The sequence below is a fragment of the Rhincodon typus genome, chromosome 4, assembly GCF_021869965.1.
Source record: "Rhincodon typus isolate 14 chromosome 4, sRhiTyp1.1, whole genome shotgun sequence".
NCBI lineage: Eukaryota > Metazoa > Chordata > Chondrichthyes > Orectolobiformes > Rhincodontidae > Rhincodon > Rhincodon typus.
In genome coordinates this window covers 114,394,080-114,418,407 of record NC_063335.1, presented here as the reverse complement: position 1 = coordinate 114,418,407, position 24,328 = coordinate 114,394,080, and the positions used below count along the sequence as shown (strand labels likewise).

At 43.5% G+C, this 24,328-nt stretch overlaps 1 protein-coding gene and 1 non-coding gene across 2 annotated transcripts in view; one reads left to right on the top strand and one right to left on the bottom strand.

The window, feature by feature from the left end:
• The window catches only part of LOC109919584 (arf-GAP with GTPase, ANK repeat and PH domain-containing protein 3-like), a 531,088-nt gene that overhangs the window by 31,551 nt on the left and 475,209 nt on the right, over positions 1-24,328 (top strand). The window lies entirely within an intron of this gene.
• Positions 3,165-3,245, bottom strand: trnag-ucc. Its single transcript has one exon. It is a non-coding gene; the product is annotated as a tRNA-Gly (tRNA).

Sequence of the window (24,328 nt, the reverse complement as noted above, 5' to 3'; positions counted from 1 at the left end):
GAGGGTTGTATACACAGGTAGCACAGTGGCTAAGTGGTTAGCACTGCCGCCTCACAGTGCCAAGGACTCCCATTTGATCCTGGCCTTAGGTGACTGTCTGTGTGTAGTTTGCACGTTCTCCCTGTGTCTCCATGGGTTTTTGCCTGGTGGTCCAGTTTCCTCCCACAGTCCAAAGCTGCGCAGGTTAGGTGGATTGGCCAGAGAGTAAATTACCAGTAGTATCCAGGATAAGTGGGTTAGTCATGGTAAATGCAGGGGTATGGGGATAAGGAGAGGCTCTTGGCCTGAGTTGCTTTTCTGAGGGTCGGTGCAGACTTTTGATAGGTCGAATGGCCTCTTTCCACACTGTAGGGATTCTATGATTCTATACACTTTGAAACTTGATCGATGTATATTGCCATTGGCTGTATTGAAGTTACAATGGGGTACTGTGTAATTATCAAATGTATTTGTGATGCAGCTAAAACTTGGTTCTTCTTGATTGGGCACACCAACTTTATTGATTCATGGTGCATGCTGATACTGGAGGAGGTTATTTCCAACTGTACATGTCTTTACACTTACTGTTTACCGCAATCATGAGTTCTGTTTTTTGTACCTGTTCAATCCCAGATGAAGAGTCTGAACTCTGATGTTATGCAGATGCGCAACTAAAGAGTAGGACTGAAAAATTAGAAGTTGAATAATGATTCAAACTGTGACTGTAATATATTGGCTGTTGGCTGATTGGTTTAGTACTCTGAATCCGACTTGGATTTGTTAATACATGCACTCACACACTCTCACTACTGTATGTATTAGTTGGTTCTGTCCAGTGGTACCAAATTGCAGTCTGGTTTTGAGTTGGTTTGATTTATTATTGTCACATGTACTAAGATGTACTAGAAAATATTGTTTTGCCTGCTAACACCAGACCAATCATACCTTACAGAAGTACATCAGGGTAATAAAACAGAATGTAGAGTAATGTTACAGCTACAGAGGAGGTGCAGAGAAAGATCAATTCTAACCTGTGAAGAATCCGTTCATAAGTCTGATAACAGCGAGGAAGAAGATGTTTTTAAATCTAGGTATGTGTTTTCAAACTTTTGTAACTTCTGCCTGATGAAAGAGGGTAGAAGAATGTATAACTGAGGTGGGAGGGGTCTTTGATTATGTTGCCTTCTTTCCCAAGGCAGTGGGAAGTGTAGATGGAATCAATGGAAGGAAGGCTGCATTCACAATTCTCTAATTTCTTGCAACCTTGGGCAGAGCAGATGCCATACCAAATGTGATCCACCCATATAGGATGCACTCTGTGGTGTATCTATAAAAATTGGTAAAAGTCACTGTGGGCAAGGCTAAGGAAATTAGGCATGTGGATGGACCAGGATAGATCATTGGTGATATTTACTCCGAGGAATTTGCAGTATTTATCATTTTATGAAATTTTCAAGGTATGACGTCAGTGTGAATGAATAACTTGCATTGTCATTTGTTATTATTTCCTTCAATTTACAGCCCAAAGCTGTTGAAAATTCCCTCTCTGCTTTTGAAACCAGTAGCTTTTGTATCAGCTTCATGTGTTCTGTTTGTGTACCTGGTTGTGAAATGATGTTACCTGAACACTGGCTCACCTCTAATATGGGGTAGTAAGAACTGCCAATGCTGGAGTCAGACATTACACGGTGTGGAGCTGGAGGAACACAGAAGGCCAGGCGGCATCAGAGGAGCGGGAAAGCTGACGTTTCGGGTCGGGACCCTTCTTCAGAAATGGGGGAGGGGGAAGGGAGCTCTGAAATAAATAGAGGGGAGGGTGGGGCTGGGGAAGATAGTGGGATGGTGATAGGTGAGTGCAGGTAGGCAGTGGTAGGGATTGGTCAGTGAGGTGGGAGGAGCTGATAGGTGGGAGCGAAGACGGACAGGTCAAGGAGGCAGGGATGAGAGGAAGGCTTGGTCATGGGATGAGGCCGGGGGGTGGGGAGATTTTGAAACTAGTAAAGTCCACATTGAGACCATTGGGTTGTAGGCTCCCAAGGTAGAATATGAGGTGCTTCTCCTCCAGTTTCCGGGTGGTGTCATTATGACATGTTGTCCAGGGAGTTGAAATGGTTCGCGACTGGAAGGTGGTGTTATTTGTCATAAACAGAGTGCAGATGCTCTACAAAGCGGTCTCCGAGCCTCCGCTTAGCATCCCTGATGTAGAGGAGGCCACACCGGGAGCAGCGGATGTGCAGGTGAACATCTGTCTGATGTGGAAGGTTTTTTTCGGGTCCTTGGGTGGAGGTGTAGGGGCAGGTATAGCACTTCCTGCGGTTGCAGGGAATGGTGCTAGAGGGGAGTGTGGAACGGATGAGGGAGTCGCGGAGAGGGCGGTCCCTACAGAAGGCAGATGGGGGTGGGAAGGGAAATATATCCTTGGTTGTGGGGTCAGATTGCAGGTGGCGGAAGTGGCGGAGAATGATGCGTTGAATCTGGAGGTTAGTGAGGATAAGGGGGATTCTGTCTTTGTTTTTGTTGTGGGGAGGGAACGTGAGGGAAGAGGTGTGGGAAACGCAAGAGATGCGGTGGAGAGCATTTTCGACCACTGAAGGGGGGATGTTGCGGTCTTTGAAATATGAGGATATCTGGGATGTTTGGGAGTGGAATGCCTCATCTTGGGAGCAGGTGTGGTGGAGGCGGAGGAATTGGGAGTAGGGGATTGCATTCTTGCAGGAAGGTGGGTGAGAGGAGGTGTAGTCTAGGTAGCTGTGGGAGTTAGTGGGCTTGAAATACATGTCAGTTTCGAAGTGGTCACCAGAGATGATGACAGAGAGGTGTCATCGATGTAGCAAAGGAAGCGGTAGGGATAGTGCCAGTGTAGCTGCGGAAGAGGGCATGTTCCTTGTCTTCCGAAGAGGCAGGCATAGCTTGGACCCATGCGGGTTCCCGTGGCCACCCCCTTAGTCTGTAAGAAGTTGGAGGAGTTGAAGGAGAAGTTGTTGAGTGTAAGGACGAGTTTGGTTAAGCGGATGAGGATGTCGGTGGAGGGGGACTGGTTGGGCCTGCGGGAGAGGAAGAACATAGAACATAGAACAGTACAGCACAGTACAGGCCCTTCGGCCCACGATGTTGTGCCGAACTTTTACCCTAAACCTAAGGTCTATCTAATCTCCACCCCTACCTTTATAGTATCATCCATTAAAAGAAACCGGCAGGATTCGAACCTGCGTGGGGTACCCCAATGAAATGGAAATCCATTGCCTTAACCACTCGGCCACGACTACCAGGCCCTCAAAAAATGGAGAAACGGAGAGCTTTTAGGCCATCTGCGTAAGGAATACAAGTGTACAGGGATTGGAAATTCCGTAGTGAAGATGAGGTGTTGGGGGCTAGGGAATTGGAAGTCTTGGAGGAGGTGGAGGGCCTGGGTGGTGTACCGGACAAGAGTGGGGAGTTCCTGGACCAGAGGGGAGAAAATAGAGTGGAGGTAAGTGGAGATTAGTTTGGTGGGGCAGGAATATGCAGAGACAATGGGTCCATAGTGAAGATGAAGTGTTGGGGGCCAGGGAATTGGACCAATATGAAGATGAGGTGTTGGGGGCCAGGGAAACTGGAGGAGCAGCACCTCATATCCCGCCTTGGGAGCCTACAACCCAATGGTCTCAATGTGGACTTTACTAGTTTCAAAATCTCCTCACCCCCGGCCTCATCCCATGATCAACTCTCCCTCTCATCCCCGCCTCCTTGACCTGTCTGTCTTCTCTCCCACCTATCCGCTCCTCCCACCTCACTGACCAATCCCCACCATTGCCGACCTGCATTCACCTATCGTCATCCCACCTACCTTCCCCAGCCCCACCCCTCCTCTCTCTCTTTATTTCAGAGCTCTCTTCCCCCTCCCCATTTCTGAAGAATGGTCCTGACTTGAAATGTCAGCTTTCCTGCTCCTCTGATGCTGCCTGGCCTGCTGTGTTCCTCCAGCTCCACGCTGTGTTATCTCCCCTCTAATGTGTTCCTCTGACCTCTAGTGTGACTTTGGTTGGTGTTTGGTTCAGTGCCGTGATCTGAAACTGAGTGGGGCTGAGTGGTCAAAAAAAAATTTATTGCACAGATATTTTTCTAAGTATTATGCTCTTTACAATCTTCCTGCCATGCCCTTGTTTGAAATTGAGATTTAATCCTTCAGTGTAGTTCCCTGGAGAGTATCTGAAAGGATTCTTGGTGCTTGCTTGACTTTGGTAGGTTATCATTCTTCCAAAGACTTAATGACACTGCTGGGAAATCAGTGTTATCAATATTCCTCTCCCATCAAATAATTGATGTTAGTTGCTCATATTCTGTAGCCAACTGTGCGTTGTCTGCACAACTCGGGACTGAGTATGTTCAGGAGTGTTTGACTTTTGACACAACTAGGACTTTGAAGGAGTTGGAGGAAGAGTTCACTGCAGCCTCGCTGCTTTGCATTTCACTGTACGTGTGATCTCTGATACCATCTCTCGCTATCTTGCTCCATGTGGACAGAACCTGAAGGTAAACTTATTGTTTAGGACAGTGGGGTGATTGAAATAGGCAAAGTAAATGGTATTACTAAAAATAGTTATTGTTTAAAATTTCATTCCATTCTGATACTGTCTGGGCCTGCACTATAAATACTGTTTTCTCAGCTCCTGGATTATTGTGTTTTTTAAGTTCATTTACAGATTGTGGGTATCACTGGCAGGTCCAGCATTCATTGCACGTCTTTAGTTTCCCTTGAGAAGATGGTCCAGTGAAAATGAAGGTATGCTGATATAGGTTTAGGTCAGGATGGTGTGTGGTGTTGCCATGTATTTGCTGCCTTTATCCTTCTGGGTCGATGAGTTCATGGATTTGGACTGTGTTGTGGAGGGTGTCTTGCTGAGTTCCTGCAGTACATCTTGTAGGTGGTATGTGCTGCTGCCGTGTGCTGGTTGATGGTCGTGGATGTGCTGCCAATCTAGCAGGTTGCTTTGTCCTGGTTGGTGTCAAACTGTTGAGGTCTTGCTGCATTTCAACATGGTCTGCTTCAATATCTGCAGGGTCTCAAATGGTGCTGAATGTTGTACAATCAACAGTGGACATCCCCACTTTGGAGTTTATAATGGAGATAAGGCCATTGATGATGGAGCAGAGGATGGCTGGGTCTGGGACATGACCTTGAGGAACTCCTTAGCTGAAAGACTAAACAATATAGTGAGCCAGCGATAGTAGGAACTGCAGATGCTGGAGAATCTGAGATAACAAGGTGTAGAGCTGGATGAACACAGCAGGCCAACTCCTCTGATGCTGCTTGGCCTGCTGTGTTCATCCAGCTCTACACCTTAATATAGTGAGCCAATTGTTTTGTGTATGCAGCAAAGAACTGAAAGAACTTTGAAACAATAAGGTGGTAATGTCACAGCACTTATAAACCAGAACCCCAGGCTAAGGTTCAGGGACACTGGTTTGAATGTGACCATGAAATTGAAATTAAATAAAATTTGTAATTTAAAGCTAGTCGAATGGTGAGTGACCATGTAATCATTGTCAACTGTCATAAACTGCAGATGATTGACTTCCATTAACCACGACAGTCTTTCTTTGTACTAGGTATACCATTGACCACCAGATTTGCCAGTGCTACTCATTGATGTCACTTGGTCAAATGTTGACTTGATGTCAAGAGCAGCCTCCCTGAATCCCCTCTACTGCTTTATTCATGTATTGTATGTGCCAAGGCCAGCATTTCTTGCCCTTGAACTGATTTCTAGGTCATTTAGTCAACCACGTTGCTGTGGGTGGGGACGTCACTTCTCTGCCAGACTGGGTAAGGATGACAAATGTGCTTCTGTCAAGGGCATTTGTGAACTGAGTTCTGAGGAAGGGTTACCGGACCCGAAACGTTAACTCTGTTTTTGCCTTCACAGATGCTGCCAGACCTGCTGGGCTTTTCCAGCAACTTTGTTTTTGTTCCTGATTTACAGCATCCGCAGTTCTTTTGTTTTTGTTTTGGTTTGCATTTGTGAACTAGATGGGTTTTTATGACAACCGACAATGGTTTTTTATATGGTCACCATTAGACTAGCTTTAAATTCCAGATTTAAATTTCATGTTGGCATTCTATCAGAGCATTACCTGTGTTTCTCGATTAATAGTGTAGCAATATTACCAAAAGGCCATTGCCTACCTGCAGTAAGTTCTGCTCTTCTCTCCACTGGGACTTTCTTTTGTCTCTTCGACATTGTTCACCTTGATTTGTTTTCTGTTTCCTTCTTGCACCGTGTAATTTAATCTCTGCTGGCATATAACCTATCTCAGATCATCCTTTTTGCTGTTTTTTCTCTTCTCCTCACTCTCACATGCTCAATATTTGTTCCATTTGTAGCTTTTCTCTTTAAAAACGGTTCACTAGTAGCATTTACCTATCCTTTTTTAGTTCTGTGCTAGTTTTGAATTGTAGCTTTGTTCCGATTAAGAGCTCCCAGCCTACCACCTCTAATTAACACAGTTACTGTTCTGCAAATTGGGTACATCTGGGACTTGAAGAGGTGATACCTTCAGAACATCCTAAAATTAATACCTGAATATGTCACAAAGTATTAATCTACAGAATGTAATTCTTAATTGAAAACTATGGTCCCAGTAATTGCCTCATATTTAATATTTTTGGGCTTCTGTTTCGGATGCATCTGGGTCAGTAAAACCTTTTGAAAAGTATGATTGATTTAAAAAAATTTAAAAGTATTTCATAATGAGAAGACTTTATCCAAATTCACAAAGTAGCACAAGTTCTAAGTGGTTCAGATTGTAATGAAATGCTTTAGTCCTGCCAAGTAGAAGTAATAAGTTAATACCTGTTGCTCAGCTAATAGATGACCACTCAGCTACTGTCATTGAAACCTTTTTGAAGAGAAAGGATGGAAGAAAATTGATATTGTAGAGTATTCCATCTGACTTTTCCCTTTTCTCAAAGATCTGACTGTTGTTTTTATGGGCAAAAGTTACGTTCAGGTACATTGACATGTCCTAGAGCAGATCATGCAAGTCTTATTCTTGTCCTCTTTGACTTACACACACGTGCTTATGCATTACAGTGGGTGGGATGGTGGTGGGGAATGCACTGAATAATGACTTGCAGTATGGTTCAAATTGGTTACACATGGTTGTGATCAGTTGTAAGACCTCCACTCTTCCTACTCTGGCCACAATTTTCTGTTTCAACACAGTTTAGTATCTTTGCTCTGTATAGCTAAATTATCTACTGTCTTCACTGACAGACCCAGAGAATATTCTTTTCTATCCAGCTGCAAATCTTTGCCTATGCTTAATACTGTTGATATTGTGGGATGTTCCTGATGATTGGGAAGTCCAGAACCAGGGTTCACAGTCTACCATAAGACCATAAGAAACAGGAACAAGGGTAGGCTGTTCAGCCCCTTAAACCTGTTCCACCATTCAATAGGCATGTGACTGAACTAGTATTCCTCCAGTCTACTTTCCTGTGTTTTCCCTGTAACCCTGGATTCTCTTACTTATCAGCCTTAAATATACATGTGGACTGTACCCCCAGAGCTCTATGAGGCAAGGAGTTCCAAAGACACTCAGCCTTCTGAGAGAAGCAATTCCTCCTCATTTCAGTCTTAAATTGGCGTCCCTTTATTCTGGTACTATGCCCTCTCCTAGACTTCCCCCATGAGGGAAAACATCCTCTCAGCATTTACTGAGTCAAGCCTTGTAAGAATCCAATATATTTTAATGACATCACTTCTCATTCTTTGAGTAGAGTAGAGTCCCAATCTGTTTAGCCTTTGTTCATAAGACAATCCTTCCATACCAGGAATCATCCTAGTGAACCTTCTCTGACTGCCTCCAATGAAATAATCTTTCCTTAAATAAGGGAACTAAAACTGCTCACAGTATCCCAGATTTGGTCTCACCAACACCTTGTGCAGTTCCAGTAAGACTTCCCTACCTCTACCACAACCCCGTTGAAACAAGGGCCAACTTTCCATTAGCGTTCCTGATTACCTGCTATTTGTGTTTCATGCAAAGTACAAGAGAAATTTTGTACTCCCAAGAGTGGTGAACCTGTGAAGCTCTCTGCCATAGAAAGTGGTTGAGGCCAAAACATTTGAAGTTTTCAAGAAGGAGATAGATATAGTTCTTGTAGGTCAAAAGGTATATTGGATGATTGGCCACCATCATTATATTGAATGGTGTTGCAAGCCTGAAGGGCCAGATGGCTTAGTCCTGTTCCTATTTTTTATATTTCTGTGTTTCTGATGAGTTCTGGGAAACAAAACGTTAACTCTGCTTTTTTACCCACAGATGCTGCCGAGTATCGCCAACAATTTCTGTTTTGGTTTCAGAACTCCAGCATTCTCAATGCTTTGTTTTAGTTTAATAAACTATGATATAACCTACAAGAAAATAGTTATTATAGTTAGAGTATAGGAACATAAGAACTAGGAGCCGGAGTAGGCAATTCAGCAATTAGGGGAGGCGATGGCCTCGTGGTATTATCGCTGGACTGTTAATTCAGAGGCCCAGAAAACATTCTGAGACCCAGGTTCAAATCCCGCCACGGCAGATGGTGGAATTTGAATTCAATAAATATCTGGAATTAAAAATCTAACAACGACCATGAATCCATTGTCGATTGTCAGAAAAACCCATTTGGTTCACTAATGTCCTTTAGGGAGGGAACCTGCCATCCTTACCTGGCCTGGTCTACATGTGACTCCAGATCCACAGCAATGTGGCTGACTCTTAACTGCCCTCTGGGCATTTAGAGATGGGCAATAAATGCTGTCTGGCCAGCGGTGCCCTCCTTCTGTGAATGAATAAAAAAAAGCCCCTCGAGCTTACTCCATCATTTGATATGATTATGGCTGATCTCATCTTGGCCTCAATTCCACTTTCCTGCCCACTCTGCACAACCCTTCAACCCATTACTAATTAAAAACCTGTCTCTCCACTCGTTAAATTTACTCAATGCCCTGGCATCCACCACGCTCTGGGGTAGTGATTTCCACGGATTCATGATAGCAACAATTACTATAAAGAACAAAGAACAAAGAAAATTACAGCACAGGAACAGGCCCTTCGGCCCTCCAAGCCTGCGCCGATCCAGATCCTCTATCTAAACCTGTCACCTACTTTCCAAGGATCTGTATCCCTCTACTCCCTGCCCATTCATGTATCTGTCTAGATACATCTTAAATGACGCTATCATGCCCGTCTCTACCACCTCCGCTGGCAACGCGTTCCAGCCACCCACCACCCTCTGCATAAAGAACTTTCCACACATGTCTCCCTTAAACTTTTCCCCTCTTATCTTGAAATCGTGACCCCTCGTAATTGAGTCTCCCACTCTGGGGGAAAAAGCTTCTTGCTATCCACCCTGTCTATACCTCTCATGATTTTGTAGACCTCAATCAGGTCCCCCCCCCAACCCAACCTCCGTCTTTCTAATGTAAATAATCCTAATCTACTCAACCTCTCTTCATAGCTAGCGCCCTCCATACCAGGCAACATCCTGGTGAACCTCCTCTGCACCCTCTCCAAAGCATCCACATCCTTTTGGTAATGTGGCGACCAGAACTGTACGCAGTATTCCAAATGTGGTCGAACCAAAGTCCTATACAACTGTAACATGACCTGCCAACTCCTGTACTCAATACCCCGTCCGATGAATGAAAGCATGCCGTATGCCGCCTTGCCCACTCTATTGACCTGCGTTGCCACCTTCAGTGTACAATGGACCCGAACACCCAGATCTCTCTGTGTATCAATTTTCCCCAGGGCTTTTCCACTTACCATATAGTTCGCTCTATAGTTGGTGATAAGATTGGATTTAAGAGAAAATGCAATGGTTTTTTTTAGAATTCATTTAAAGGTGGATGACACTGGCAAGCATTTTACTGTTAAACCCCTACAGTGTGTTAGTGAGGGAGTTCCAGGATTTTTGACCCAGTGATAGCAAAGGGATGGTGATGTACATCTAAGTCAGGATAGTGATTGGTTTGGAGGGGAACCTGTGGTGTTCCAATGTATCTGCTGTGTCTTTCCTGATGTTAGTAGCCATGAATGTGGAAGATGTTGTTAAAGCTGCTGCAGTGCATCTTCTAGAAATCACAGTGGGTCTATTTTAGAGGGAGTGATGTTTAATATTTCTGGATAAGAACATAAGAACATAAGAACTAGGAGCAGGAGTAGGCCGTCTGGCCCTTCGAGCCTGCTCCGCCATTCACTAAGATCATGGCTGATCTTTTTGTGGACTCAGATCCATTTACCCGCATTCTCACCGTAACCCTTAATTCCTTTATTGTTCAAAAAAATCTACTTTTTCTTTAAAAATGTTTACTGAAGTAGCGTCAACTACTTCACTGGGCAAGGAATTCCACAGATTAACAACCCTCTGGGTGAAGAAATTCCTTCTCAATTCAGTCCTAAATCTGCTCCCTGTAATCTTGAGGCTATGCCCTCTTGTCCTAGCTTCACCTGCCAGTGGAAACATCCTCTCTACTTCTATCTTATCTATTCCCTTCATAATTTTATATGTTTCTATAGGATCCCCCCTCAATCTTCTGAATTCCAATGAATATAATCCCAATCTACTCAGTCTCTCCTCATAAGCCAACCCCCTCAACTCCGGAATCAACCTAGTGAACCTCCTTTGCACCCCCTCCAGTGCCAGTACATCCTTTCTCAAGTAAGGAGACCAAAACTGCACACAGTACTCCAGGTGTGGCCTCACCAGCACCTATACAGCTGCAGCATAACCTCTCTGCTTTTATAACCTCTATGACATTTGACCCCAACTCTGTAGGTGCTACTTTCACTGGACTGTGGATTTTAGCTGTTAGTTACACTATAGTACATAAGCATTCTCCACTCATGATCGTAAGCAGGAAGAGCTGCAGCCTTTTTGAAGGCAATGAGTGTCACAACCATGCTTGTTCCTGTTCTCACCAGAAATACACATATACACACTTCTGATAGTGGTCATTTGCTAGTGATCAGGACTGGAGCACATACAAGTTTGTCTCTTCTGAACTTCAGAATGTTGTTTTTGCCTGAAGCATATATAGAAATCAGCGCAATCTACAACGGTCTGAATAGAGTGTATTTGAAATGGATTGGAAATTGTTTGAGCAGATGGTTTAAAGGGTGGTTGTCCAAGAAGGATTGAACTGACAGGATGATTCAGGGATAGGTGTATGTAATACACAAAATACTTGGAAATGGGCATAAGCAAACGTCTTTTTTGTGGTTTTTAATGCCAAACTGCAAGGTATTGTTGGTAACTGAGAACATGGTGAGCAAATTCATAAGAACTTGAATGGATTAAATGGTGGGCTAACTTGTGGCAGATTTCATTTAATATGCCAAAATGCAGTCATCAGATGTTAAAGAATGATAATCGGTAGTTAGAAATGCCAGCTGAAGTTCTGTGGAGCATTCTTTGGGGGAGGGATTTGTGGGAAGTGATGGATAGTTCACTGGAGAAGTGTGTGGCAGCAGTACGGAGAGCAAAACAGTATCTTGTGCTCTAACTATGTTTAGCTAGCATAAGTGATTCTGGATTTGTAATGGATACCCACTTGAGTACAATTCTGGTCACAACTGAGGTAGACACCTAGATATTGGTGTGGGTGCAGAACAAAGCAGAGCAGGTACACTGACTGCATTGGACAGCTTATTTGATGTTGAGCGGTTGCACAAGCTGAGAGTATATCTACTAGAATATACGTGGTTCAGCGTGATTATAAACAAGATAATTGCAGATTCTTTAAGAAGAGGACCCAGTCTTAAACTTCAAAGTGGAAAGATGAAAAGACGTTTCAAATCTAACTGCTTTGTGCTGTGCATCATTCATGTGTGGAATCAGCAGCCTAGGCAGATAGTGAAGGTTCGTTCATCAGTTGAGGAAGGAGTTATATCAGTACCTGGAGAACAATTTGATGGAAGAAGGTGAGGCTAGGTCATGACATAACGATTCCCCAGAGTCGAGATGAATCACTCTCGTCTACCCAGTTTTGTATATTCCAATATTCTTCTGATGGTTCTTACTCAGAATACAGTCGCAGTCTGTGGGTTGCTAACAGATGCTTTAATGTGGCTCACTGAAAAACTGAATATGAAATTTTGAAATGTTTGGAGGAGATTTGTCACATTTTAGCCCATGACAGCTTCTGGTGAATGCAGTAAAACTCAGTCAATAAAAGATTTCCTTGCGGAGCTCTGGACTAATACCAACTGATTTATTCTCCTGTTATTTCCCAGTTTTACCCATGTGGTTAATTATGTTGTTTATTGTGGAATTGTATTTTGACCCAATTCACTTGGTGCTTTTGAAAGAGATGGGATTAACAGTTGCAGACAATTTAAAATTCAATCCCCATTACTACATTTCAGATGATTTATCTTAATCTTGGGTGTAAAAAAAATTGTTTTATACTGTTCATTAATTAATCCTGCCACTGTGTGTTAATTAAATCTGCCAGTATACATTACAGAAACAGTTATTTTTAAATTTTGTTAAACAAGCTGGTTTCTTTCGTGAAAAAGGAGGAGCAAGTAACTTGTGACCAGCAGAGTACCTGAGAAATTGCTGTTTTTTTTCTGTTCCCTATCAGTCCGCTGCTGGCTAAGGTCTCCGTATCAAGTATTGTAGTGGCTTCTATTGTCAAAATACTTTATCTCTGAGCTTTTGTTCCCTCCCGACCTCCTTATTGCATTTGCTTTGATTTCTATCTTGGGACGATTTATCAGAGTTGGCAATTCATGGAGCCAGTACACCAGAGGGAGACCACTCAGCCCATCAAATCTACAGAATTCTTTGTGGAGCAACCTAGTTGCATTCCATGATTCTAGTACTTTGTGCAAGTGGCTGTCATTCTTGTATGGACTACTCAACAATGGTAGAACTTACAGTAGTGGCGACTGAATAAGATCAAAAGCAGAAACTTGGCTTTAATCTGTTTCCTTGAATCTATTGGTAACATATCAAACTGCATTTCAGTCTTCTCAGTTCCATGCGTATGTCTCTTCACTCTTAAGTGTTCTTTTCCTTGCTGTGAATCCTGTGTGGAATGCTACATTTGTTAGAATGCCTGGAACTGGCTTGGCTTTGGTATAAACATGAAAGGTTATAATGCAGAAGGAGGCTTTTCAGCTTGTTATGTCTGTGATGACTCTCTGTAAGAGCAGTTCAGCTAGTCCTACTCCCTCACCTATCCCTGGCAGTGTGCATTTATTTTTCAGATGATTATCCAATTCCCTTGGCTACAATTAAGGCTACAATTAAATTCACCTCCACAACAATCCCTTTGACGTTGTCTTTATGCATTCCAGGTCCTAACCGCTCGCTATGTCAACATTTTCCTGTGGTCCTAATCACTACATATTGATGTCCTTTGTTGTTGAACTTTCTGTCCATGGAAATAATTTCTTTCTGTTCACTGTGTGTTGACCGCTTATGAATTTGAACATTTGAATCAAATCTCCACTCACCCTTCTCAAAGGAGAACAATCCTGGCTTCTCCAAGCTATTTGCATAACTGAAATGGCTCATCTCTGGAAGCATTCTCAAAAATCTTATCTGCACCTTCTCTGAAGCCTTTAAACCCTTCCTAAAGTGTGGTCTGCAGAATTGGGACACATCACTCAAATGAATCATACATGAAGGTTCATTATAACTTCCTTGCTTTTATACTGTGTCCCTATTTATAAAACCCTGTGTCTTGTACATCGAAGTCAAGATCATTAACACAGGTCAAGAAAACTATGTGTACAATTACTGAACAATGAGCTTTACTTCCTTCCAGTCCAAAACATTTAGCATAATTGTGTTTCTTTTCACTTAGCAAATTTTGCACCAATCCTGGAGTTTTCCATTTCTGTTGCAGTAGTTTTAACCTTCTAGCAATTTATCAGCTACACTTTGGAAAGCTATGTACACCGCATTAACTATGTTACCATCAATCCCGTGCTAGCTCATCAAAAATTTCAATGAAGTTAGCTCAGCAAGATTTTGTCTTCACCAAATCCAAGCTAGCTTTCTTTAATTAATCCCGGTTTGTCCACACGATGGAACGTTTTTTCCAGATTATCATTGCTAAAACTTTTTCAGTTCTTGGGATAAAACTGACTGGCAGGTCTTTGCTGGATTAGCATGAGCCGGGAGTTTCACTGTTTAAAAGAGCGAGTGGTGAGTTGGGCAGCTTCACTATATAAAATAATGAGTGGTGTGACTGGAAGTGTCCGATGAGTTACGGATTTCATTACTGTAGTGAGCGGTGAGTTGGAACTTCCACTGTTTCAATAGCAAGCGGTGAGTCATGGAGCGCACGGCTGCTGGAGTCCGGGGGTGGAGCTTTGCTGCTGAAATCAATTCCCAGAGTGGAATTGAAGGACAACCAGCCAGCTGGGTGAGTATTAATCTTATTCTGTAATACTTGATACAATTTTGTACTATTTTAATACTTTTTTTCCTGCTTAAATACTGCTGTACTGCCTTTAATTCTGATCATTTCTAAAGCATTTTTTGTTTTAAAATACGTAAGGGCTGTAGTTCAGAGATCCAGGGTAGAAGAACCCTAAAATGAATACTATTGAGTTTAAAAGCTTGTATGTTAAAGATTTAAAAGACAGAAAGTGAACTAAAGGCCATGGTGTGCTCCTTCTGCTGTGTGTGGGAGGTTGGGCACAGATCCATTGCTCAGGGTCAACATGTGCGTGGAATGTGTCTCCAGCTGCAATTCCTGGACGCCTGAGTTTTGGAGCTGGAGCAGCGGCTGTGGACATTATGGAGCATTGGTGAGGTTGAGAGATGGTGGATAACCTACAGAGAGGTGGTCACTCTGTAGGCTAACATTCCACATGCAGCGAAGGAATGGCATTGTGGGTCCACCTACCTGTAGCACATGGACTGCACTGGCTCAAAAAAGCAGCTCACCAACGCCTTCTCAAGGGCAAATACGGATGGGCAATAAATACTGACCCAGCCAGTGACGCCCTCATCCCACAACTGATTTAAAAAAGAAAATATCCTGGCTCTTGGGCTTTACTAGATTCTAAGACAAGAGATTAATTCTTAAATTCCCACTCATACTAAACAGCCACACTTTACTCTCTGCAGGTTACACTGTGATCTAATAAAGTTAAAGGGTCAGACCAACAATCCGATGATCCTGGTTGTCAAAGAATAGATAGGATGCAATAAAAAGAGAAATGTTGGCTTATAGCAGGTACCGAAGGCTGAAGACAATAGATGACCTCGAAATAGAATATGCAAGGGGGAAGCTAAAAGAAGTTAGAAGAGCAAAAAGGGGATTTGGAAGGCTAATAACGGTAAAGAAGAATACAAAGTTGTTTTACAAATTCATTAAGGCCAAAGTGATAACGAAGGAAAGAGTATGGCCCATTAAGGACCACAGCAGCAATTTGTACTTGGAGCAGGATGACTAGTATTTTAAATTAATATTTTGTCAGTGTTCACTAATGAGGGGGGGTGATGTCAGTGTAGCACAGTTTTGTTAAGGGGAGTTCATGTCTGACCAACTCGATTGGATTTTTTTTTTGAAGAGGTGACCAGGTGTAGATAAAGGCAATGCATTTGACATAGTCTACTTGGACTTCAGCATGACTTCTGTGAAGGTCCCGCATTTGAAACAGATGTGCAATGAACGGAGATTTGGCTAATGGAATCAGAATTGGATAGGTGGCAATTGGCTGAGTTTATTCTGCGTCCCTAGTTGCCCTTGAGAAGGTAGTAATGAGCTGCCTCTTGAACTGCTGCAGTGTGTGTGCTGTACGTAGACCCACAATGCTGTTAGGATGGGAATTCCACACTTATTTCTAAGTCAGGTGTGTGACTTGGAGGGGAACCTGCATGTAGTGGTGTTCCCATGTATCTGCTGCCTTTGTCCTTATCGATGGAAATGCTTGAATTGGGAAGATGCTAACTAATGATCTTTGGTGAATTTCTGCAGTGTGTCTTGTAAATGGTACACACTGCTACACTGAGCATGGATCGTGGAGGGAATGGATGTTTGTGGATGTGATGCCAATCAAGTGGGCTACTTTGTCCTGGATGGTGTCAAGCTTCTTAAAAGTGTTGGTTCTGCACTCACCCAGGTAAGTGGTGAATATGTGTCTTGTAGATGGTGTAGAGGTTTTGAGAAGTCAGGATGTTTGGGAGGGAGTTACTCGCTGCAGTTTCCTGGCCTCTGATCTACTGTTGTAGCCACAGTGTTAATGCGGTGAGTACAGTTGAATTTCTGGTCAATGGTAGCCCCCCAAGATATTGATAGTGGGGAATTCAGTGATGTCAAGGGATAGTGGCCGGATAATCTCTTATTGGAGATCGTCATTGCCTGACATTTGTGTGGTATGAATGTTACTTGCCCTTTTTCAGCCCAAGTCTGGATATTGTCCAGATCTGCTGCATTTGAACATGGATTGCTTCGGTATCTGAGGAGCCATGAATAGTGCATAATAATGTGCTGTCATCCCCAGTACTGACCTTATGATGGAGGGAAGGTCATTAATGAAGCAGCTAAAGATGGTTGGGCCTATAACACTACCCTGAGGGACTCCTGCAGAGATTTCCTGGGGCAGAGATGATCCACCTTCAACAGCCACAACTATCTTCCTTCCAAATATGACTCCAACCAGCAAAGAGTTTTCCCCTTCATTCTCATTGACCCCAGTTTTGCTCAGGCTCCTTGATGCCACTTGGAGTGAGTCAAATTGGCTGAAGACTGGCACCTGTGATGCTGTGGATCATTGGAGGAAGCCAAGATGGATCATAAATTTGGCACTTCTGGTTGAGTATTGTTGCAAATGCCTCAGCCTTATCTCTTGTACTAATATGCTTGTTGATCCTCCTCCTGCAGTGAGTTGTTTAATTGTCCACCACCATTCATGACTGGAAGTGGCAAGAGTAAAATATTGTGTACAGTTCTACAATCCAGAATATAGGAGGGATATGATTGCACTAGAGAGGGTGCAGATGAGATTTACCAGGATGTTACCTGGACTGTAGAGTTTTAGTGATCAAGAGAGATTAGATAGCCTGGGTTTGTTTTCCTTGTACATGCCTTGGTGTCTTTTGTGCCATGATTGAGATGTAGAAAATTGAGGGACATAGATAGGGTAAACAGGAAGGAGCTTTCTTCTTGATGAACTGCTGGTTGAGGCAGAAACCCTGATAACATTAAAGAAGTATTTAGATGTACACTTATGATGCCAAGGCATACAAGGCCATGAGCCAAGTGCTGGAAAATGGAATTAGAACAGTTAGGTGGCTAGAAAAAAGAACAAAGAAAATTACAGCACAGAAACAGGCCCTTCGGCCTTCCAAGCCTGCGTTGATCCAGATCCTCTATCTAAACCTGTCGCCTATTTTCCAAGGATCTGTATCCCTCTGCTCCCTGCCCATTCATGTATCTGTCTAGATACATCTTAAATGATGCTATCGTGCCTGCCTCTACCACCTCCGCTGGCAACGCGTTCCAGCCACCCACCACCCTCTGCGTAAAGAACTTTCCATGCATATCTCCCTGAAACTTTTCCCCTCTCACCTTGAAATCGTGACCCCTAGTAATTGAGTCCCCCACGCTGGGGAAAAAGCTTCTTGCTATCCACCCTGTCTATACTTCTCATGATTTTGTAGACCTCAATCAGGTCCCCCCCCCAACCCAACCTCCGTCTTTCTAATGTAAATAATCCTAATCTACTCAACCTCTCTTCATAGCTAGCGCCCTCCATACCAGGCAACATCCTGGTGAACCTCCTCTGCACCCTCTCCAAAGCATCCACATCCTTTTGGTAATGTGGCGACCAGAACTGTACGCAGTATTCCAAATGTGGTCGAACCAAAGTCCTATACAACTGTAACATGACCTGCCAACTCCTGTACTCAATACCCCGTCCGATGAATGCAAGCATGCTGTATGCCGCCTTGCCCACTCTATCGACCTGCGTTGCCACCTTCAGTGTACAATGGACCTGAACACCCAGATCTCTCTGTGTATCAATTTTCCCCAGGGCTTTTCCATTTACCATACAGTTCGCTCTTGAATTGGATCTTCCAAAATGCATCACCTCGCATTTGCCTGGATTGAACTCCATCTGCCATTTCTCTGCCCAACTCTCCAATCTATGTATATTCTGCTGCATTCTCTGACAGTCCCCTTCACCATCTGCTACTCCACCAATCTTAGTGTCATCTGCAAACTTGCTAATCAGACCATCTATACCTTCCTCCAGATCATTTATGTATATCACAAACAACAGTGGTCCCAACACGGATCCCTGTGGAACACCACTGGTCATAGTTCTCCATTTTGAGAAACTCCCTTCCACTACAACTCTGTCTCCTGTTGCCCAGCCAGTTCTCTATCCATTTAGCTTGTACACCCTGGATCCCATGGGACTTCACTTACTCCATCAGCCAACCATGGGGAACCTTATCAAACGCCTTACTGAAGTCCATGTATATGACATCTACAGCCCTTCCCTCATCTATCAACTTTGTCACTTCCTCAAAGAATTCTATCAAGTTGGTAAGACATGACCTTCCCTGCACAAAACCATACTGCCTATCACTAATAAACCCATTTTCTCCCAAATGTAAATAGATCCGATCCCTCAGTATCTTCTCCAGCAGCTTCCCCACTACTGACGTTAGGCTCACCGGTCTGTAATTTCCTGGATTATCCTTGTTACCCTCCTTAAACAAGGGGACAACATTAACAATTCTCCAGTCCTCCGGGACCTCACCCGTGCTCAAGGATGCTGCAAAGATATCTGTTAAGGCCCCAGCTATTTCCTCTCTCGCTTCCCTCAGTAACCTGGGATAGATCCCATCCGGACCTGGGGACTTGTCCACCCTAATGCCTTTTAGAATACCCAACACTTTCTCCACTCCTTATGCCGACTTAACCGAGAGTAATCAAACGTCTATCCCTAACCTCAACATCCGTCATGTCCCTCTCCTCAGTGAATACTGACGCAAAGTACTCAATAAGAATCTCACTCATTTTCTCTGACTCCTCGCATAACTTCCCTCCTTTGTCCTTGAGTGGGCCAACCCTTTCTCTAGTTACCCTCTTGCTCCTTCTGTACGAATAAAAGGCTTTGGGATTTTCCTTAACCCTGTTTGCTAAAGATATTTCATGACCCCTTTTAGCCCTCTTAATTCCTCGTTTCAGATTGGTCTTACTTTCCCGATATTCTTCCAAAGCTTCGTCTGTTTTCAGTCGCCTAGACCTTATGTATGCTTCCTTTTTCCTCTTTGCTAGTCTCACAATTTCACCTGTCATCCACGGTTCCCTAATCTTGCCCTTTCTATCCCTCATTTTCTCAGGGACATGTCTGTCCTGCACTGTAATCAACCTTTCTTTAAAAGCCTCCCACATATCAAATGTGGATTTACCCTCAAACAGCTGCTCCCAATCCACATTCCCCAGCTCCTGTCGAATTTTGCTATAGTTGGCCTTCCCCCAATTCAGCACTCTTCCTTTAGGACCACTCTCGTCTTTGTCCATCAGTATTCTAAAACTTATGGAATTGTGATCACTATTCCCAAAGTAATCCCCTACTGAAACTTCAACCACCTGGCTGGGCTCATTCCCCAACACCAGGTCCAGTATGGCCCCTTCCTGAATTGGCCTATTTACATACTGCTCTAGAAAACCCTCCTGGATGCTCCTTACAAATTCTGCTCCATCGAAACCCCTAACACTAAGTGAATCCCAGTCAATGTTGGGAAAATTTAATTTTCCCATCACCACCATTCTGTTGTTCCTACATCTTTCCATTATCCGTCTACGTATGTGTGCCTCTATCTCATGCTCGCGGTTGGGAGGCCTGTAGTACAGCCCCAACATTGTTACCGTACCCTTCCTATTTCTGAGCTCTGCCCATATTACCTCACTGCTCAAGTCCTCCATAGTGCCCTCCTTCAGCACAGCTGTGATATTCTCTTTGACCAGTAATGCAACTCCTCCACCCCTTTTACCTCCCTCTCTATCCCGCCTGAAGAACCTGTATCCTGGGATATAGAGTTGCCAATCTTGCCCTTTCCTCAACCAAGTCTCAGCAATAGCAATAACATCATACTCCCAGGTAATAATCCAAACCCTAAGTTCATCTGCTTTACCTACTACACTTCTCGCATTAAAACAAATGCACTTCAGACCACCTGTCCCTCTGCGTTCATCATCTGCTCTCTGCTTCCTCTTCCCCTTAGTCACACTGACTTCATTATCTAGTTCCTTACAGGCTTTAGTTACCAGCTCCTTACTGTCCATTAACCTCCTCATTTGGTTCCCATCCCCCTGCCACATTAGTTTAAACCCTCCCCAACAGCGTTAGCAAAAGCAGCCCCTAGGATATTGGTTCTATTCCTGCCCAGGTGTAGACCGCCTGATTTGTAATAGTCCCCAGAACCTGTCCCAATGTCCCAAAAATCTGAATCCCTCCCTCCTGCACCATCTCTCAAGCCACTCACTTATCCTGCCTATTCTTTCATTTCTACTCTGACTAGCACGTGGCACTGGTAGCAATCCTGAGATTACTACCTCTGAAGTCCTACTTTTTAACTTGGCTCCTAACTCCCTAACGTCTGCTTGTAGGACCTCATCCTGGTTTTTTACCTATATCATTGGTGCCTATATGCACCACGACAGCTGGCTGTTTACCCTCCCCCTTCAGAATGTCCTGCAGTCGATCTGAGACATCCCTGACCCGTGCACCTGGGAGGCAACATACCATTCGGCAATCTCATTTTCAACCACAGAACTGCCTATCTACTCCCCTTACAATCGAATCCCCTATGACTATAGCCCTTCCACTCTTTTTCCGGCCCTTCTGTACAGCAGAGCCAGCCACGGTGCCAAGAACCTGGCTACTGCTGCCTTCTCCTGGTGAGCCATCTCCCCCAACAGTATCCAAAACGGTATACCTGTTTTGGAGGGAGATGACTGCAGGGGACACCTGCACTGCCTTCCTGCTTTTTTTCTGCCTTTTGGTCACCCATTCCCTTTCTCCCTCCGCGATCCTAATCTGCGGTGTGACCAATTCGCTGACTTACTCAGCATTGCGGATGCTCCAAAGTGAGTCCATGTGCAGCTCCAGAGCCGTCATGCTGGACACACTTCCTGCACATGTAGGAGTTGGGGACATCAGCTGCGTCCCTTAGCTCCCACATTGAGCAAGAGGAGCATAACACGGGTCTGGGATCTCCTACCATTTTTACTTTTAAGCTTAACTTATCCCTACTATAATATCAAATACTTGATAAATGAAATGAAAAAAATTTGTACCAAATCACTCTACTTACCAGCACACGATTGAAAAAAAGAAAAACACTTACCTTCTCAACACAGCAGAGTTTTTTTTGGGTCAGAGGAGGAGGAGGGCGGGTGGGAGACACTACATGTGTAGTGTCTCGGGTTTAGCCACTGCCCGAATATATCAGTTCACTCACTTCCGAGAGCGCAATTCGACCGCTACCACTTGGCTCCGCTGCCGAAATGAAGAACTTACCTCCCGGCAGGCCCCTGGTCCTCGCGGTCACTGTTCCCGCTGCTGCTCCTGCTGCAAAAAATGGAGGCCGCTGATTGCACGAGGTAAGTTTTTAACTAGGAAACTTACCTCCCAGCAGGCCCCTGGTCTTCAGTCTCACAGCTTTTGACCCGTGCAGTCTCAATAGGCTGACGGGCCTTTTTCTCTGATGTAGACCTTCATGATTTTGCTATTCATTCTTTTCACTTCCTCTTTGATTTTTTTTATGTAACCTGGTTTTCAGTTACGTTGTCAACTTTGTATTATCATATAGACCTGTTTTTACATGATTTCTTGCTTTCCATCTCACTACAAGTTCATAAGATAAATTCATAAGATATAAGGGCATAATTAGGCCATTTGGCCCATCGAAGTCTGCTCCACCATTTGATTGTGGCTGATATGCTCCTCACCCCCATTTTCATGCCTTCTCCCCATAAAGTTTCAATTCATTACCAATTAAAAATCTGTCTAACTCCTCAAATTTACTCACATACACTCTCTCTTCATATGACAAACATCCCTGGGATCAATCTAGTGAACCTCCTCTGAATTCCCTCCAATGCCACTACATCCTTTCTCAAATAAGGGAACCAAAACTGTGCACAATACTCCAGATGCAGTCTCATCAATGCCTTGTATTGTTGCAACAATACTCCACCTTTATACTTTATTCCTAAGCGATAAAAGCCAACATTCCATTCACTTACTTTATTATCTGCTGTACCTGCATGCCAGTTTTCTGTGACTCATGAACAAGGACGCCCAGATCCCTCTGAACCGGAACACCTGGAAGTCTCTCCCCATTTAGAATATAGGTCGCCTTCCCATTTTTCTGACCAAAATGCACGGCCTCACATTTATCCACGTTAAACTCCATCTGCCATATTTTGGCCCACCCCATAACCTATCTATATTCATTTGTAAGGTTCTTATTTCCTCATTGCAATGTACCATTCAGCCTATTTTTGTGTCGTGTGCAAATTTGGCTATAGAGCCTTCTACACCTGTATCCAAGTCGTTAATGTAGATTGTAAATAGCTGGGTCCAAGGACTGAACCCCGTGGCACCCCACTAGTTACTACTTGCCATCCAGAAAAAAAACTCATTTATCCCGACTCTCTGTCTTCTGTCCATCAGCCAGTCACCTATCCAAGCTAATAAATGACCCCAATCCCATATGATCCAATCTTGTGAATTAACCTTTTGTGTGGCACCTTTATCAAATGCCTTCCGGAAGTCCAGATATATTGCATCTACAGGATCCCGATTGTCCACTTTGCTTGTTACATCTTTGAAGAACTCTAGCAAATTAGTCAAACATGATTTGTCCTTCATAAAACCGTGCTGACTCTGGCATTTTGACTTTGCATATGTCCTGATATTGCTTCCTTGATAATTGATTCTAACACTTTGTCAACAACCGATGTTAAACTAACTGGTCTGTAATTTCCGACATATTGCCTCCCTCCTTTTTTAAATAAGGGCGTTACCAGCATTCAGCTTAGTGATTCTCTTCCCTTGTATATACCTATAGAAGCTTTTGCTATCCTTTTTTTATGTTTTGTGCTAGTTTTCTTTCATAATTTACCTTAGCTCTTTTTATTAATTTTTAGTACCCCTTTGTTTACTTTTGGAAGTTTCCCAATCCTGTTGCCTGCCACTGGCCTTTGCAATATGCTATACCATAGTTTTTGACTTTATATTGTCCTTGACCTCCTTGTTTAGCCAAGCATGTTTTTTTTTTACACCCCCCCTTACCATTTTTCTTCCTCGCTGGGATATATTTTAGTTGTGAGGAATTGAGTAGCTGCTTAAACAACTGCCATTGCTCATCTGCTGTCTTACCTTTTAGCCTTCCTGCCCAATCTGCTCAGGCCAAATCTGTACTTCTATCTATGTAATTTCCTTTGTTTAGTTCCAGAACACTACTGTGGGACTGCACTTTCTCACCCCTCATTACACAATACCAAATTCAGAGTAGCCTACTCCCTGGTTGGCTCCATAACATACTGCTCCAAGAAGTAGTCTCTAATGTATTCAATGAACTGTGCCTCCAGGCTATCCTTGCCAATTTGATCCTTCCAATGTATGTGCATGTTAAAATCACCCATAATTATTGCCGTACCTTTCTTGCAAGCCTGTAATATTTCCTGATTTATACTGTACCCCACTGCGGAACTACTGTTTGGGGACCTGTAGATTACTCTTACCAAGTATATCTTCTCTTTGCTGTCTCTTATTTCTACCCAGACTGATCTCCTGTGCTTAAGTCATTTCTCATGACAGCACTGATCCCTTCCTTTGCCAGCAAAGCTATACCACATCTTTTTCTTTTCAGTCTATCCCTCTGAAATGCCGAGTACCTTTGGATGTTCAATTCCCAGACCTGGTCTCCTTGTAACCATGTCTCAGTCATCGCTACCAAATCGTACCCTTTTGTTTCTATTTGCTCCATTAACTCATTAATTTTGTTCTGAATGCTTCGTGCAGTTAGATACAAAGCTTTTAAATTTGTTCTACTGGTAAATTTCCATACTTTGTCTTTATACAACAAGGATTTATAAAAGAAAAAATCACCTGCTCTGTCTGTCACCTTTATTGTCTAGTAATCATCCGCCACATCGTTAACCCAGAGTCTTACCTCCTTTAATTTAGGTTTTCTAATTTCCCCTACAACTGAACCCCCTGCCCCTATTTAGTTTAAAGTCAAGTCTACAGCCCTAGTTATGTGATTCGCTAGGACTCTGGTCCCAGCACGATTGAGATGAAGACCATCCCATCGGAACAG